Source organism: Saimiri boliviensis, chromosome 2 (genome assembly GCF_048565385.1).
Source record: "Saimiri boliviensis isolate mSaiBol1 chromosome 2, mSaiBol1.pri, whole genome shotgun sequence".
In the NCBI taxonomy this organism is placed as follows: domain Eukaryota; kingdom Metazoa; phylum Chordata; class Mammalia; order Primates; family Cebidae; genus Saimiri; species Saimiri boliviensis.
Genome location: NC_133450.1, coordinates 117,953,123 through 117,967,409, shown reverse-complemented (window position 1 = coordinate 117,967,409; position 14,287 = coordinate 117,953,123). Strand labels below are relative to the sequence as shown.

The following is a 14,287-nucleotide window of genomic DNA, read 5'->3' as shown; positions in this document are numbered from 1 at the left end:
AACACCCCTTATACAGTTTAACTCTATAAAAATTACATCTCCAGAAGTGAGGGAAGGATATGAATTGAAATGACAATGTACAAGCCAAGGCAGTAGCAATGGGGATGGTGACCCATTGGAAGATGAATAGGAAAGGAGAGGCTGAGGGTGCTGCCAAAATTTCTAGCAGTAAAGACTGTTGATAATTACATCATTAGCTAAGAAAAAAAAGGAATGTTGGGGTAGTCCAAAAAAAAAGGGAAAAAAATGAACTTTTTTTTCTTGCTTTTACACCACAAAAATCATCACAAAAGACTTCTGGTTTTTTTGTTTCTTTCTTTCTTTTTTTTTTTTTAAAGACTTCTGTATGCAGGGGTTTCTCCCCATGTACCAAGCAAGCCATCAGTTCTGCAGTGCACACCAGCTAGGTGTCCTCCCAATTCAATTCCAACGCTATCTACCTGGAGATAGCATCTGATCCCGTGGGTTGAGGACTCAATCCTGCAAGACTGTTCCCCATATCACTTCCTACCGGTTGGATGTCAGGTCTCTGGAACTTCTGACCAACCCACTTCAAGTTGAGGTTCCCATGACCCCATCTTGGGGTTCAATTAATTTGCAAGAGCATCTCACAGAACTCAGTGAAACACTTATGTTTACTTGCTTATTACAAGGTATACACATGAAGAGATGCATGGGGTGAGGTATGAGGGAAAGGACACAGAGCTTCCATGCACCTAGGCACACCACACTCCAGGACCTTTTATGGAGACATCGTTAGATAGGCATGATTGACCGCTGCATAGAAATGATTGAACAAAAAGTATATGCTCTAATGCTCATAGGCTGAGTGGGGAAACCCAGCAAGTTCTGTCCAGATTCTTCTTGGCCTTTTTGTGCAGAATTTCTTCCTCCAGTGTATGAGATAGGACCCCTTCTGAAATGAGGGTTATACTACCCAGAATCAGAAAAGCAGGGGAAGACTAACTCCTTCTTTGGGCAGGCAAAGGAGGGCAGAAAAAGTTGAGAGAGATTATGTTTTCTAAGGCCTCCTTCTGGGGCCTAAAGAGCTGCCAACATTACAACAGACTCTAACAAGGACTATGGAAGTTATGAGATGGGAACCATGGACAAAAACCAGTATATTTATATAACAATGTCGTGGGTGAGAAGGGAATACATGTAGTTTTGGACATAAGGCAGTGGACATCTAGACATAAATGGACTAAATAGAATGTTATTTAAATGCAAGAAATAAATAAGAATTAAATATAAGTTGAAAGAGATTCAAAATCTGAATAGAGAATTTAGGCCTTGATAAATATTCAATAAAGACAATGCAAAAAGAATAGGGTGAGCAAAATGCTGATTTCTGAAAGATCTTCTATGAAGGACCATGGACAAAATGGAACATTATGAGAGCAAGCAAGCAAGAACAAAGTCTAACCTAAGGCATTCCAAACACGGAGAGATCAGGAAACAAAAAGTTTTAAAATATATTTTCAATTTAGCAGTCCAAAAATAATAGGAGAAAAAATGGAGCCAAACAATAAAAGAAGTAAGAAAATGTTTAATTCCAAAATCGTTCATATTCTGACTTTTTAACAATTCAATTTAAAAAACGCAACAAACACAAGAATGGACAATCAGAAAACCATGAAGACTACATAAAATTAGCTTCAAGTAACCATGAGCTTATTTGAAGGCTTGGGAAATGCTTGGGAAAATACACAACTCACAGATCACTAGTAGTTAACAAAATTTGATTCTTGAAGGTATTTAACAAATTTAACTCAACCTCTTCAACCTCAAACTCACATCCCAGGCTGTATAAATGAATTGCGTAACTAGTGAGGAGCAGAGGCGCAGGAGAAGCCAAATGTCCATGCCCAGGACCAGCTCTCCTCTACTAGCCATCAGCGTCACTGTTAGTAACCAATTTAAAATGCCACTGAAAGTCACTCTTGGAAAGCCAGTAGGTATATTTGAGAAGAATGGGTGACACAGCCTTCTTTTGAAAAAAAAAAAAAAAAAAAAAAAGTGAAATAATCTAGGTAGTCTTCCCAACCATACCCACTCTGGATCCCCCATGACATCAGTAATCCCTCAACATTGTCACCCATTGGCTGACTCAGTTTATGAAGAAACACATTAAAGACTACAGTTCTTTGGAAGTCCATACAGACACTTTTTGAAAGGTTGGTTTGTACATTATGACCAGTATCTATTTCTACTGTCTATTAAAAATTCTATTACTGAGAAAATAAGTTTTAATAATACCTAAGTAACCAGTAGATGCAGTCATATTTTCCTTGTTTGTATCAGGATCATTTAATAAAGGAGGGAACTTCTGTAATTCTTGATGAGTCTACGACACGGAAAGGAAGGTAGCAGCCATGGTCTGGGACCTTAAGTTCACTACATATTCTGTCAAAAATCTGCCATCTTTAAATATTAAATAAAAGAATGAAATACTTAAAAATGCTGTAAGTGGTTGCCTCCCATGATTTTTTAAATGTCTGTTCAGTAATTCAGTTCCACAATGTAAATAGCTGGCAGCAGCAGTGTTGTGTGCTAAATATCTCATTATAAAATGCTAGAAAACTAGAGAATTATGACAATTAAGGGTTGGTACACACAAGTGGCCAAAATTGCAGTTTACAAAAGAATGATAATTGCTCAAGAAGATAGAATTGATGCATATAATTGGATTTGGTCATTTTACTTTTATCATGAGTTTGCATTACCTCAAATGGATGAATGCATTGCTACATGAATTAACATGCATCATTTCTACCCCAGCTTTCCTTTCTGCACCATTGCCCCCTAACCCTCAGCCACAACTATACTCAGTTTTTACTTTCTATTTTTATTTTTCTATCAGTGCTTTCTTTTCTTTGTGCATTCTGGGATAGCACTGGCAATCTAGTTAGACAGCAAGTTTCAAAATGCAATAGAGTTACAAATATTTGAATTAACATGTGTAATAGAACAATGACTGATTGTATTCAATTACTGGTGAATTGCAAAAACAAATTTCAAAGTGAAGTGTGAGGACCACAGTTTATATTAATGTTTGTTGTATTTGCAATGCTCACTGTTTTATGAATGTCACCAATAAAATATTGCATTATTCATTCTATTCAAAAGCACCATTGTTGTTAACATATGTTCTGGTGAGGAGACTCATGATTTTCAAGAAGAAACATAAATAAATTTGTTCATGTGGCAAATTTAAGGGGTGTGATAGCATACGGCAGAGGTATAACAAAACAAAAATTGTTGAAGAAGGCAAAGAATATCAGGACAAGGTAATGGTTGATTTTTCAAAAAAGTTGATCCTTACAATTTTTTCTTGCTTCCATTTTCTACCAAGATGAAAAAGTTTCAGTGTTAAGACTGTTAGGGAAGCAAAAAAATCCTTACTCAAACATACTTGCCAATTTGCATAACTGCTTTTGTATTAGTCTGTTTTCATGCTGTTGATAAAGGCATACCTGAGATTGGGCAATTTACAAAAGAAAGAAGTTTATTGGATTTACAGTTCCACATGGCTGGGAAAGCCTCACAGTCATGGTGGAAGGCAAGGAGGAGCAAGTCACATCTTATGTAGATGGCAGCAGGCAAAGAGAGGGCTTGTGCAGAGAAACTCCCGTTTTTAAAACCATCATATCTTGTGAGACTCATTCACTATCACGAGAACAGCCTGGGGAAAGACCCACCCCCATGATTTAATCATCTCCTAACGTGTCTCTCCTATAACACATGGGAATTATGGGAACTACAAGATGAGATTTGAGTGAGAACACAGTGCCAAACCATATCAGGTTTCATGTACTTAGATCAGTTCTACACATTTCTGAATGAAGAAATTTTTTTCATTTTATATATATATATGTGTATATATATAAAAAACATATATGTATATATATGTGTGTGTGTATATTTATATATATTTATATATATATATATATATGTATGTATATATATAAAAAATTTTGGACGTTTGGAAGACAATGGAAACTTGGTTGGATGAGGTGGGCTGACCCCAAGTGACAGTTAAAATTTGTGAATCTACTTGACTGGATGCCCAAAGAACCGGTAAAACATGATTTCTTGGTGTGTTCATGAGGTTGTTTCTAGAAGAGATGAGCATTTGAATTGGTAGACTGAATAAAGAAGATTGTCCTTGCCAATACAGCTGTATGTTATCCAATCCACTGAGGGCCTGAACAAAATGCAGAGGAAGTGCAAATTTGCTCTCTGAGCTAGTCCATTCATCTTCTCATGCCCTTAGACGTCGGCTCTCCAGGTTCTTGGGCCTTTGGGTTTGGTCTAAAACTCTACCATTGACTTTCCTGGGCATCCAACTTGCAGATGGCAGACTGGGACTTCTCAGCCTCCAGAATCACATGAGCCACTTCCTAATAATAAATAAATCTCTTTATGTGTATATATACATATGTATGTGTGTTTGTATGTGTATATATATGTATATTCACATATGTATACCCCAAAAGATATACATATGTGAATATACATATATATACACACACATACACACACATGTATATCCCACTGGTTCTTTCAATAGAGAACCTTGACTAATATAAGTCACCCCAACAACACTGTAATTATCTGCATAATTATCTATATAAATAACATCTTGTTTAAAGATGTTTTCTGTAAACTTGAAATTTTGAAGTCTTTTTATCTTCAAAATGTTTTAAACTTTGAAGTTTCCTGCAGAGGATAAAACTTTAATCTCTTAAAAGCCAACTCCAAATATAGGTAAAGAGAAGGAGGAAATAATGCTGAAAGATATTAAGAGGGTAGGAGATTGTTGGTTTGGGATTTGGGATAGTGTTAAGTGGACCTCTGGGTCTCTTGTCCTATGCAAACACTGATTTTAATGTTCTAAGACCTCGCTCCTAAGTAAAGGGCATTTTCTCCTCCAAAATGCTGTTAAAGACTTTGTCCTTATTATTAATCCTTACACCCTCACCTGCCTTCCATCACTCCTTTTATTCCAGCAGCACCACCCATCTACTTACCTTGAAGTAAAAAAAAAAAGATTTTGAATACTATCTTTATCATTTCATTCCAAGGTTCTACTAACACGAAATAATGACAATTTAAGTCATTTATTATTTTTTGTAAGACTGGGCACCCGAAAACAGTGCTAGTGCTTCCATTTTCCATTAAGTGTATTATATTTTTGTTGTGATCATTTTTGTAATTGAAATATAATTGAAATAATTACAAAGCTTGTGACAAATAGCAGCTCAAAGATAAAGAATATTTAATTCTCATTCTATTGGCAAACCTGGCATCCTCATGAAAAGTTGCACTTTTTGCACAACAAAGGTCACTTGAAATTCAAAGTATTCGAATATTCAAAAAGTCACCAAAAATTCGAAGTCTTTGAATATTCAAAAGGAAGAGATGTAACAAATTGTTAATATTAAAAAGCTCTCAGTATCTGATTTTCAGGAGTATGTTGTCTTAGTTTACATTGTGAGACATTCAGTGTTCACACTTTCTTCCTACATCTTATAAGAGCATAATTATGACATTATCACCCACAGCTCTAAGCTTCCCCCAAAAAATTGGTTTGACTACGCTTCCCGAAAAAAATTGGTTTGAAATAAGAAAAATAAATACCTTTGATTGTAGGAATTCAATCATAATGAAATCATAAAGGACTAAATGTAGCTTGAATGAGTGTAAATTAAAGGAGAATATGACTAGGCAACTAGTTTTTAAAAGAAATAAATACAGAAGAAATGTAGCAGAGGGTGAATAATTGGGAATAATGGGATGAAATCGAGCAAGAGAAAATGTAAGTTGTATATTAAGAAGTATTTCCTAACATTGAGGTTTGTTGGAGTCTAGAAAAATCATCCTTTCAAAGGAAATGGTGGAAACTCTTTTTCTTACCTCATTTAAACTAGATTAGCTCAAGCTTCCCTCTGTGGGTATAGGCCTGTTTGAACAACTTTAGGTAGATGATTCTAATAAAGTATTTTTGCTCCTGATTTTCTGTGAACCAAAAATTTTCAGGCATCTTTCCTTGATTCTGAAAATAAATGATTCCCCTTCTAACCCTCTATCTCCTTTTTCTCCGACCATTTCTTTGACCTACTTTTAAAACAAATATCAGAAAGATGTACTGTATCATTATTTTGCCAGAGTAAAATTAACTGAATAAATAAGAGTATTTAAATGTGGTCCATTCTGGGCTTGGAATATTCTTGGAATGGAAATTTGTATCTGTTAAATACGAACTCGTTGTATGAGCCTTGTTAGGAAAATGTTTACTATGACGATTGCAACTCTAAAGTAATACAGAATTCAGTTCTAATTACAAAAGTGATCTATTCAACAAACCACTCAGAACACCCTCCATTCAAATGCTCTTGTTATTCCATAAAATGTTCCATAAAATGCTAAAACCTCAAATTTTATTTCACATACCTAGTAAAAAAGTATATTTATATATAATTATACTTACAAATAATATAAATACATAAAATATGTTTATATTCTCTATAAGTACTATATATTATTTTATAATAATATATAACAATTTCCACATTTAATAAGCTAAAATTCTATAAGTATAATAGTTACAACAAATAGCATTATTTCCTTAGATTTATTAAGATTACATAGCTTTCCTTTATAAACAATAAGACATTTCCAGAAACACAAATTGGAAAATTTATTTGTTTGTAGTAGATGACAAATTTTGTATGTTGAAATATATGTAGCAGGTAGAATTTCCACATTTTTTTCTTCAATGTAAATGCCTGTGCTATGGTATACAGGAAAATGAGATTTCTCAAATATGAGTCAGAAAAGGTTACCTTATTTTTTTCTTAGGTAAGACTAGTGATTTTGATGGGGTCAAATGACCAAAAATGATTTAGGATGCAAAATGAAGGACCATGTCTTTTAACCAAACAATTGACTGAAGTGTGTCTTCTATTCACATTGCTGTTGGAGAAGTTGTTTGGGAAACCCCTGTCCATATCTTCTTGACCAGTCTGAACCAAGAACATTAGATCATTCTAGGCAAAGAGCAGTCTTATTGCCATAAATGTTTTAATAGAACCGAGTACAATGGCACAATTGGCCTCCTTTTTACCATGAAATGTTTGGTAATCTTGGGGGCTTCTAATCTGTTTACCAGCTGGACTGATGAGATGGATTTACTTAACTGTTATCACCAAGCTGACCCATGTTATAATGACAGATAATGTTTCAATGAACAAAAGTATCATCTTTCTCAGGCTCTTCGTCTCTATGAAAAAAGAAATTTATGTTCAAATATCCCACTTTTCCCTACTCTTTAAATGTAAATATGCCAAAGATATATTAAAATGGCATTCAATATAGACTACTATTTTTGAAACAAAGTTGTCATTTGACTCCTGGTGAATTGCTCATAAATTCAGGACTGAATAAAGGGATCAGATTACATTAAATGCATTTTGGTATCTATAACTTTCTGCAATGAATTAAAACTGGCTGATCGTGTCTCCAGTGCATTTCATTTTCCGTTGATTCATGTACTGTAATATAACCTTCAAAATTCCCTTATGCCAACAAACTCACTCAGATATGCTGAGTGCAGGAGGAGATTAAAGTGGCTATAAGATTGAAAACTGTATGAAGGCATCAGATAATGCAGTAGAGGTATAATGAAAGTGTAAACAAAGCCAGCAAATGTAGAAATTACTGTTCATATATTCCACTGTTAAATTCAATGGAGAGTTTAGCTCACTGCCAAATATATATTAATATCTAACAAATTGGCAAGATCAATACACCAAGCCAGTTTCATTCTTATTAAAGTATTTTTTTCTCTTTTAGGTTAAGCATAAGTAAGGCATGCCATTCTTCCTTGGAAAATGTAATATTTCCCCAATAGGAATTTAGCATTCAGGTATATGCAGACTCCTTGCTCTGAGAAAGTCACATCAGAGGATTTTCTGCCACTCTTTAAAATTGAAGTTACTTACAGAAATAACCTTTCATATTTTCCTGAGCGGTAGCTTTTTGTTTCTGCATTGTGAAAGCACATCCATCCTTTAAAGGCTCTTTAAACTGGCAAAAAAAAAAAAAAAAAAAAAAAAAGAAACATTATTACTGTGCTAGGAGCCTCTATTGTTTCAGTAGTAGCTAGAGCTATGGATGAATGCTTTCAACAGAAGTTAAAAGCGATAATGAGTCTTTAATGATACAAAATCAGAGCCTTGTGTGCCTAGTGAAGCCTGACACAAGCTCCAGCTTGCAGCTAGTAAGGAGAGCTCATCCGCTGTTTTATAGGCCAAAAATACTCAAAAAGTGCCTTCTTGGAAAATTACATATCCCTTAAGATACGATCAGTGGTATTTGTCTGTTAGGTTAAACTGTTCTAAGATCCAAAACAAAACAGGAAGGTAAGCCTATATTCTTTCCTCTTCTATAATATCTTTGAAAGTGTGAGGTGATTTTATCTGCCTTCAAAGACGCAGTTTCTATTTTATTCCAGAGTTTTTCAGTATCCATTTCCACTGTGTATATATGTTTCTCTTTTTCTCCACCAAAAATACAAACAAGAAACTCCAATGTCACCTGCCTGGGCACACATTCTGCTATGCTGGCCAGAGAGTAGATTCCTTGGCTCAGTGGAAAGAGATTTTTGTCCATCAAGTATTAGGAAACTAGTTTGAATCTCAACTGTGTAAATGTGTTTAGTACCGGCCAAAAACTTCTGGAGATCAGCTGAGGAAAAACTCCTCTGTGAGCACAAGCCAGGCTCCTTGATGTTAAATCAGATTTGCTTCTGAAAGGATTGGCATGTTTGATATGATTAGGAAGTGTCAGTTGTGCTGATTATAAATTAAAAATTTTTTAAAAATATATTGATCTGGAAAATAAGAAACATAAGGCCATATTGCTGTGCTCTACTCTTTGCAATGATGCTTTAAAAGTGATGGAAATGGGAATTATTTATTGTTGGAATCCCAACTAGGTTATTGTATAAGGATTTGCATGCTATCATCATTGTATTAAGGTGCCAAAATCAGTTACAGGAGTGAAAAGAGAAAAAAATCAACATAACTTGACTTGGTATGTATTTAGTATTTATTTTTCTTTTATTTTCAAAAATGGTTCTTGAGCGTGAGGGAATTTGGAGGCTGGGAGAAGATCAAATGAGGTAGGATGATAGCCCACAATTTGTTGAAGGAATGAAATTATCCCATCTCTTTTAAAGAAAATGTATTGTATTTTTGCCTCTCTTCTCATTTATTGTCTCTTATTCCCATTCCAGCCATTTACTTTCTCTCTTTTGGACACAGTGGGCCAGTGAGGGCTAATCATTAAAGTTGTTTCTAGAGAAAGTAGATTTGGGAAATGTTTCGAAGAACTAGAAGACAGTGGAGCTGGGTATATTCGCTCATGCCTGTAATTCTAGCACTCTGGGAGGCTGATGAGGCTAGATCACTTGAGAGCAGGAGTTCAAGACCAGTGTGGCTAACATGGGAAAACCCCATCTCTACTACAAATACAAAAATTAGCTGGGCCCGGTGGCACGCACCTGTAGTGCCAGCTATTCAGGAGGCTGAGGCATCACTGTATTGCAGGCTGGGCAACAGAGTGAGACTCTGTCTTAAAAAAAAAAAAAGAAAGAAAGAAAAGAAAGAAAAGGAAAGGAAAGAAAGAAATAGGGGAGCAGGGGGAAATAAACAGAGGTGTATTTTTAGCCCCCAAATCATGATTCCCTTTCTCCCACAGACTTCTGTTTCAAACCATGTGTTATTAAGATACAAAGAAGCAATACCTTGATAATGTGCACATATTTTAATTAGTGATTATTTTTAACTTTATTATGGCAAGGTTTCTAATCTATTATTTGGCATTTATATGGTGCTACGTAGGTGAAGGTATTCATAGCAAATCTCCTATCACCAAATAATTGAAGTTTCTTCCTCATTGAAAATGCTCATTTTTAAATAGAATTGTTACAATTATGTCTACCATCTTAGCTCATAATCTTCCTGGAAATAGAGAAAATACCAGGTGACTACATAGAAACTCTAGGTCTAGAACCAGCCATGACTTAATTTTTTCCTACCTTCTCCCTCTCAAGAATGTTGAACAATAATTAGATAAACCTTGTGAACTGTTTCCTTTTATCAGTAAGTAGAGTTTGTTTTATAACCTCAATTAATATATTTAGATCCACAGACATGCCCCACACCCAAAAGGCAACTCTGTTTTCCTCTGGAAATGTTTCCTGTCTCTATAGAGTATAATTTAAGGTATTTAAATCAAATTGGGAATTTCTGAATCCTGAAAACCATACTTTGCAAAAGCACATAAGCCTAAAGTTGAGCAAGACTTCAGTGCTACTATGTAAAGCTATCATACTGCTACCATCTGATACAACCAAAATTGGGGTGCATCTGCACCTAGAAACACCATCCAGAAATAAAATCTTAAATCATAACTAGAATTTAATATATTCATTCAATAAATTTTTTTAACAAGTGTCTACTATATTTATCAACCCACTCTAATTTTTTATTATTGTGCCATTCACTATTCTACAAGCTGTGGATACAGTAGCAAGTAAAGCAGACAAAAATCCTTACCTTGCATTCTAGTTTTTAGAAGAGATGCTAGGAACACAGCAGTGAGTAAGATAAAATGAATCCCATACCGTTATGAAGCTGAAAGTCTAATAGAGGTGGTGGCTAAAAAGCAAGTAAACACATACATACATAGATACATCTATAAATACATAAAGCAGATAAGTAAAGATACGAATATATGAAACAAAGACAATATGGTAGAGGCCTGAAAGAAACTGACATAGATAATCTAGATGACATGCAAATGTAAGTCTTTCTGGAAAAGAAAGAATAAGACCTTTGAAATCTTTTTGCTACTTTCTCCCAAGCCTATGATGAACTTTTCAAAAAAATACCATGAAATGTAATTCTATCTCATTATTTTGCCAGAATAAAATGAACCCAGTTCATAAGTATTTGAAAGGGATGAATAAATTTTCTAAGAATATGTTTAATGTCCTTTCTTTATAATAAAATAAAAACAACATATGTGAATATTAAGATAGTATGTATTTAAATAAGGTAGAAGGTTAAAGTAATTATTTACATGATTCAGGAAATAAATAGTGATTGAAGAGGAAAGTATAATTAAAGTCTTGGAATTGAAAGATTCAGATTATTGGTCTGTATTAGTCATATATATCAAATAAATTTTTAATTATTTTATATTACTGATGTATGTGCAAATAAAATACTTTTGAAACACTATATGAAATACTTTTACAAAATCAGAAGACTTGATAAAGGTGCTCTTTCCAGGGTTCTGATTGTATTTTCATCTATAATGTTATCTCTGAAATAGTAACATTCACCTATATTGTTAAACTAATTAAAATCTACTATAAATAAAATATAGTGAACCATTCAAAAATACCATAAATTTTAAAATTGAGAAGATGGTTGGTCATTTTCTCATTCTATGTAGTTACTTTCACTGTTATTGAGAGTGGCAGGAGGCAGCCAAATATCTAGGCAGATAGGAGTGAGACCCTGGAGAGATGCCACCTTTAAGCCAAAAACAGCCTGAATGCTGAAAGATCAGACTGCTGGCCCACATGAAACCTGTGACCCAGAGTGAGAATTTCTGTTACTGTTTACCTGCCCTATCCCAGTTGATTCTTTCTGAATAATGCCTTTTAACCAATCAAATGTTGCCTTTTCCAATACTATGGCATACCCTTCCCCTATTCTGAGCCTGTAAAGAGCCCTGGACTCAGCCATATTAAGGAGACTCTTCCATCTTCAGATAGGGGGACCACCCTTGAGTCCTTTCTCCATGGAAAACTGTTTCATCACTCAGTAGAATTCTCCACCTTGTTCATGCTTTGATTGTCAGTGCATCCTCATTCTTCTTGGGCATGGGACAAGAACTCTGAAACCAGTGCACAAGCCAGACTCAGCCCAGGGGGGCTAAGCGGGCAACTGTCTCCTGCAGCAGGTAGCATGGATGAGTGAGGCCCAGGCAGGCATTGCCGACCAAAGATTGGCTTGCAAAGTGACCGAGAAGAAGATCCTGCATCATTATGATTTTTCTTTATGTTATATTGTTAAAAATGCAAACAATATACAGGATATATTGATTCATATAATTTCCAGTTGTTCGGTAGTAAATAGAGTTATGTTGAAATATTGTAAATCATTCCATATTATACTTAATAACAGTAATAAAATTTTTAAAGTTAATAAACAATTCAGTAAAATACATAGAAACTTAAAATGCTCTTTGTTCAAGAATTAGACCATAATTTCCAGCAGAATTGCAAATTTGTTTCATTACCTGAATGTCAGTTTGACACACAATAAAAATTATTGTTTTCATTTGATTATAAAGAGAAGCAAACAAGCTGATGAAAGATAAAACAGAATAATACTTTACATCAAAGCAAATAATTTCAAACTATATTTGCATTGCTTTTCTATCACCAAATTTGATAATATCTATCTGTTTTAGTATTTCTGAACTGTATAGATCCTATACTACTCCTGTTTTCCTTCCTGTTTAATTGACATTTTTAAAAGCTTACGTGTGGACTTTCACTAGAATATTATTCTTTCCATCTTCATAATCAATTGCTAAATAAAGGTATATTTCTCTATCATCCAATGCCTTAATTTTGTAGTATTAATAAATTTTCTAGTAGATAAAATGAATATATATATTTGTGTGTGTATAATCATAACTTGATAATTAACATGAAAATGTTAATAAAGTATACATTTAAAATAGAACACAGGCAATATCATCCTCATACACAAACTATGCATATTTTCCTTCTACAGTATATATCAGGTGTTTTTTCTGCTCTAAGAAAAAGATAAGAATTAACACTAAGTTCTTATTTTTAAAGGAAATGCTGTAATATGTTGTATTAATGAAGGAAGTGGCAGTAGTAGCAGCCTTTACTAAGGCATTGGTAGCAGTAGCACTTGATTTTGAGTCTTCATTTTGACACCTACTATCTATTTGACTTTTCTTTTGCTCCTAGGTTTATCAATTCTAAAAATTTGACCTTGGGATTCAGGCTCGGTGGACCAGCAAATGAAGTCAGGAGAATTGTTATGAATTGGGGAGAGTTGGGAGAATAGTGGTTCCCATCATGATAAAGAGCAATTGCAATAAAAGAAACTAGAATAAATGAAAATTAACCAAAAATTAAACATATATTAGTTTTTTTTTTTACTTTGCTGGCTCAAGAAATCAATATTTGCATGTATCCAAGTATCACGTATTTTTAAAAATTTAAATGGAGAGAATATATTAATTTATTCATTAAAGTTTCCCTTAAATGATTCTCCTCTTACATCTTAATTTCCATGCCCTTCATCTCTAACTATAGTTGATTATCAAAGAACACATGCTTCATACTCTACTGAAGGGACAACACAAGATAGCAGTAGTGTTATTTACCATTCTTTAACATTTCACTGTTTTGAATTAATGTTCCATTACCTGAGATATCTTAGTACACATTTTAGAGCTGATCTCTATATAATGAAACATTCAATTGTAATGGAAATCTCTTTTTCTGCAGACTTTACAAAAAACTTCTACACCAAAGCTGAACCAAGGACAAAATCATTACAGGCTGGCATCCTGAAAACATCTACATTATAAGGTAGGCACTTCCAATGAAAACATTTGTCTTGTCAAAGAGCACCTAATAATACCTAGTAAAGATTATGTGATAAGTAAGTGTTCTAGTTTTCCATTCACAAAGGAAATTTACATGGAATAGATGTAATATTTTAGTTATGATTAGACACCTTCCTTAATACTTAAAATTGCCACACAATTTCTTTAATCTATTTTCATTTAAAAAACACATACACTAAGTTTCAATTCCACACAGTGAGTGTTCCTGTGAATTTGTTTATAGTATAATCCAACATAACGTTAAATAATTTTCTGCTTGCTATAATTTTCATTATTTTGGGGTTTATTAAACATCTTTGTTCTGCTCCTTCTAGCATCCTATAATGATACCTGATTATCCCTGATGTAAAATAATATTGTGCTAATAACCATATTATTTTCAGATTCTTTTAGTAGCAAGCAACAGAAACTCAATTAGAACCAGCCAAAGCAAAAAGCGGGAAAGTCATCAAATCAATGGAAGGGCAGGGATATATCAATACAGTCTGGCTCTCTGTTGCCTCTCATTCCCTCTGTGAATCAGCTTTAA

At 34.1% G+C, this 14,287-nt stretch overlaps 1 protein-coding gene across 6 annotated transcripts in view; it reads left to right on the top strand.

Annotated features, from left to right (window-relative positions):
• Positions 1 to 14,287, top strand: part of CDIN1 (CDAN1 interacting nuclease 1) — a 1,267,257-nt gene that overhangs the window by 677,197 nt on the left and 575,773 nt on the right. For all 6 annotated transcript variants that reach the window (XM_074394131.1, XM_074394127.1, XM_074394128.1 and 3 more), the window contains one exon: positions 13,637 to 13,720. The gene's annotated coding sequence lies outside the window, so the exon portion shown is untranslated. The remainder of the gene's footprint in view (positions 1 to 13,636; positions 13,721 to 14,287) is intronic.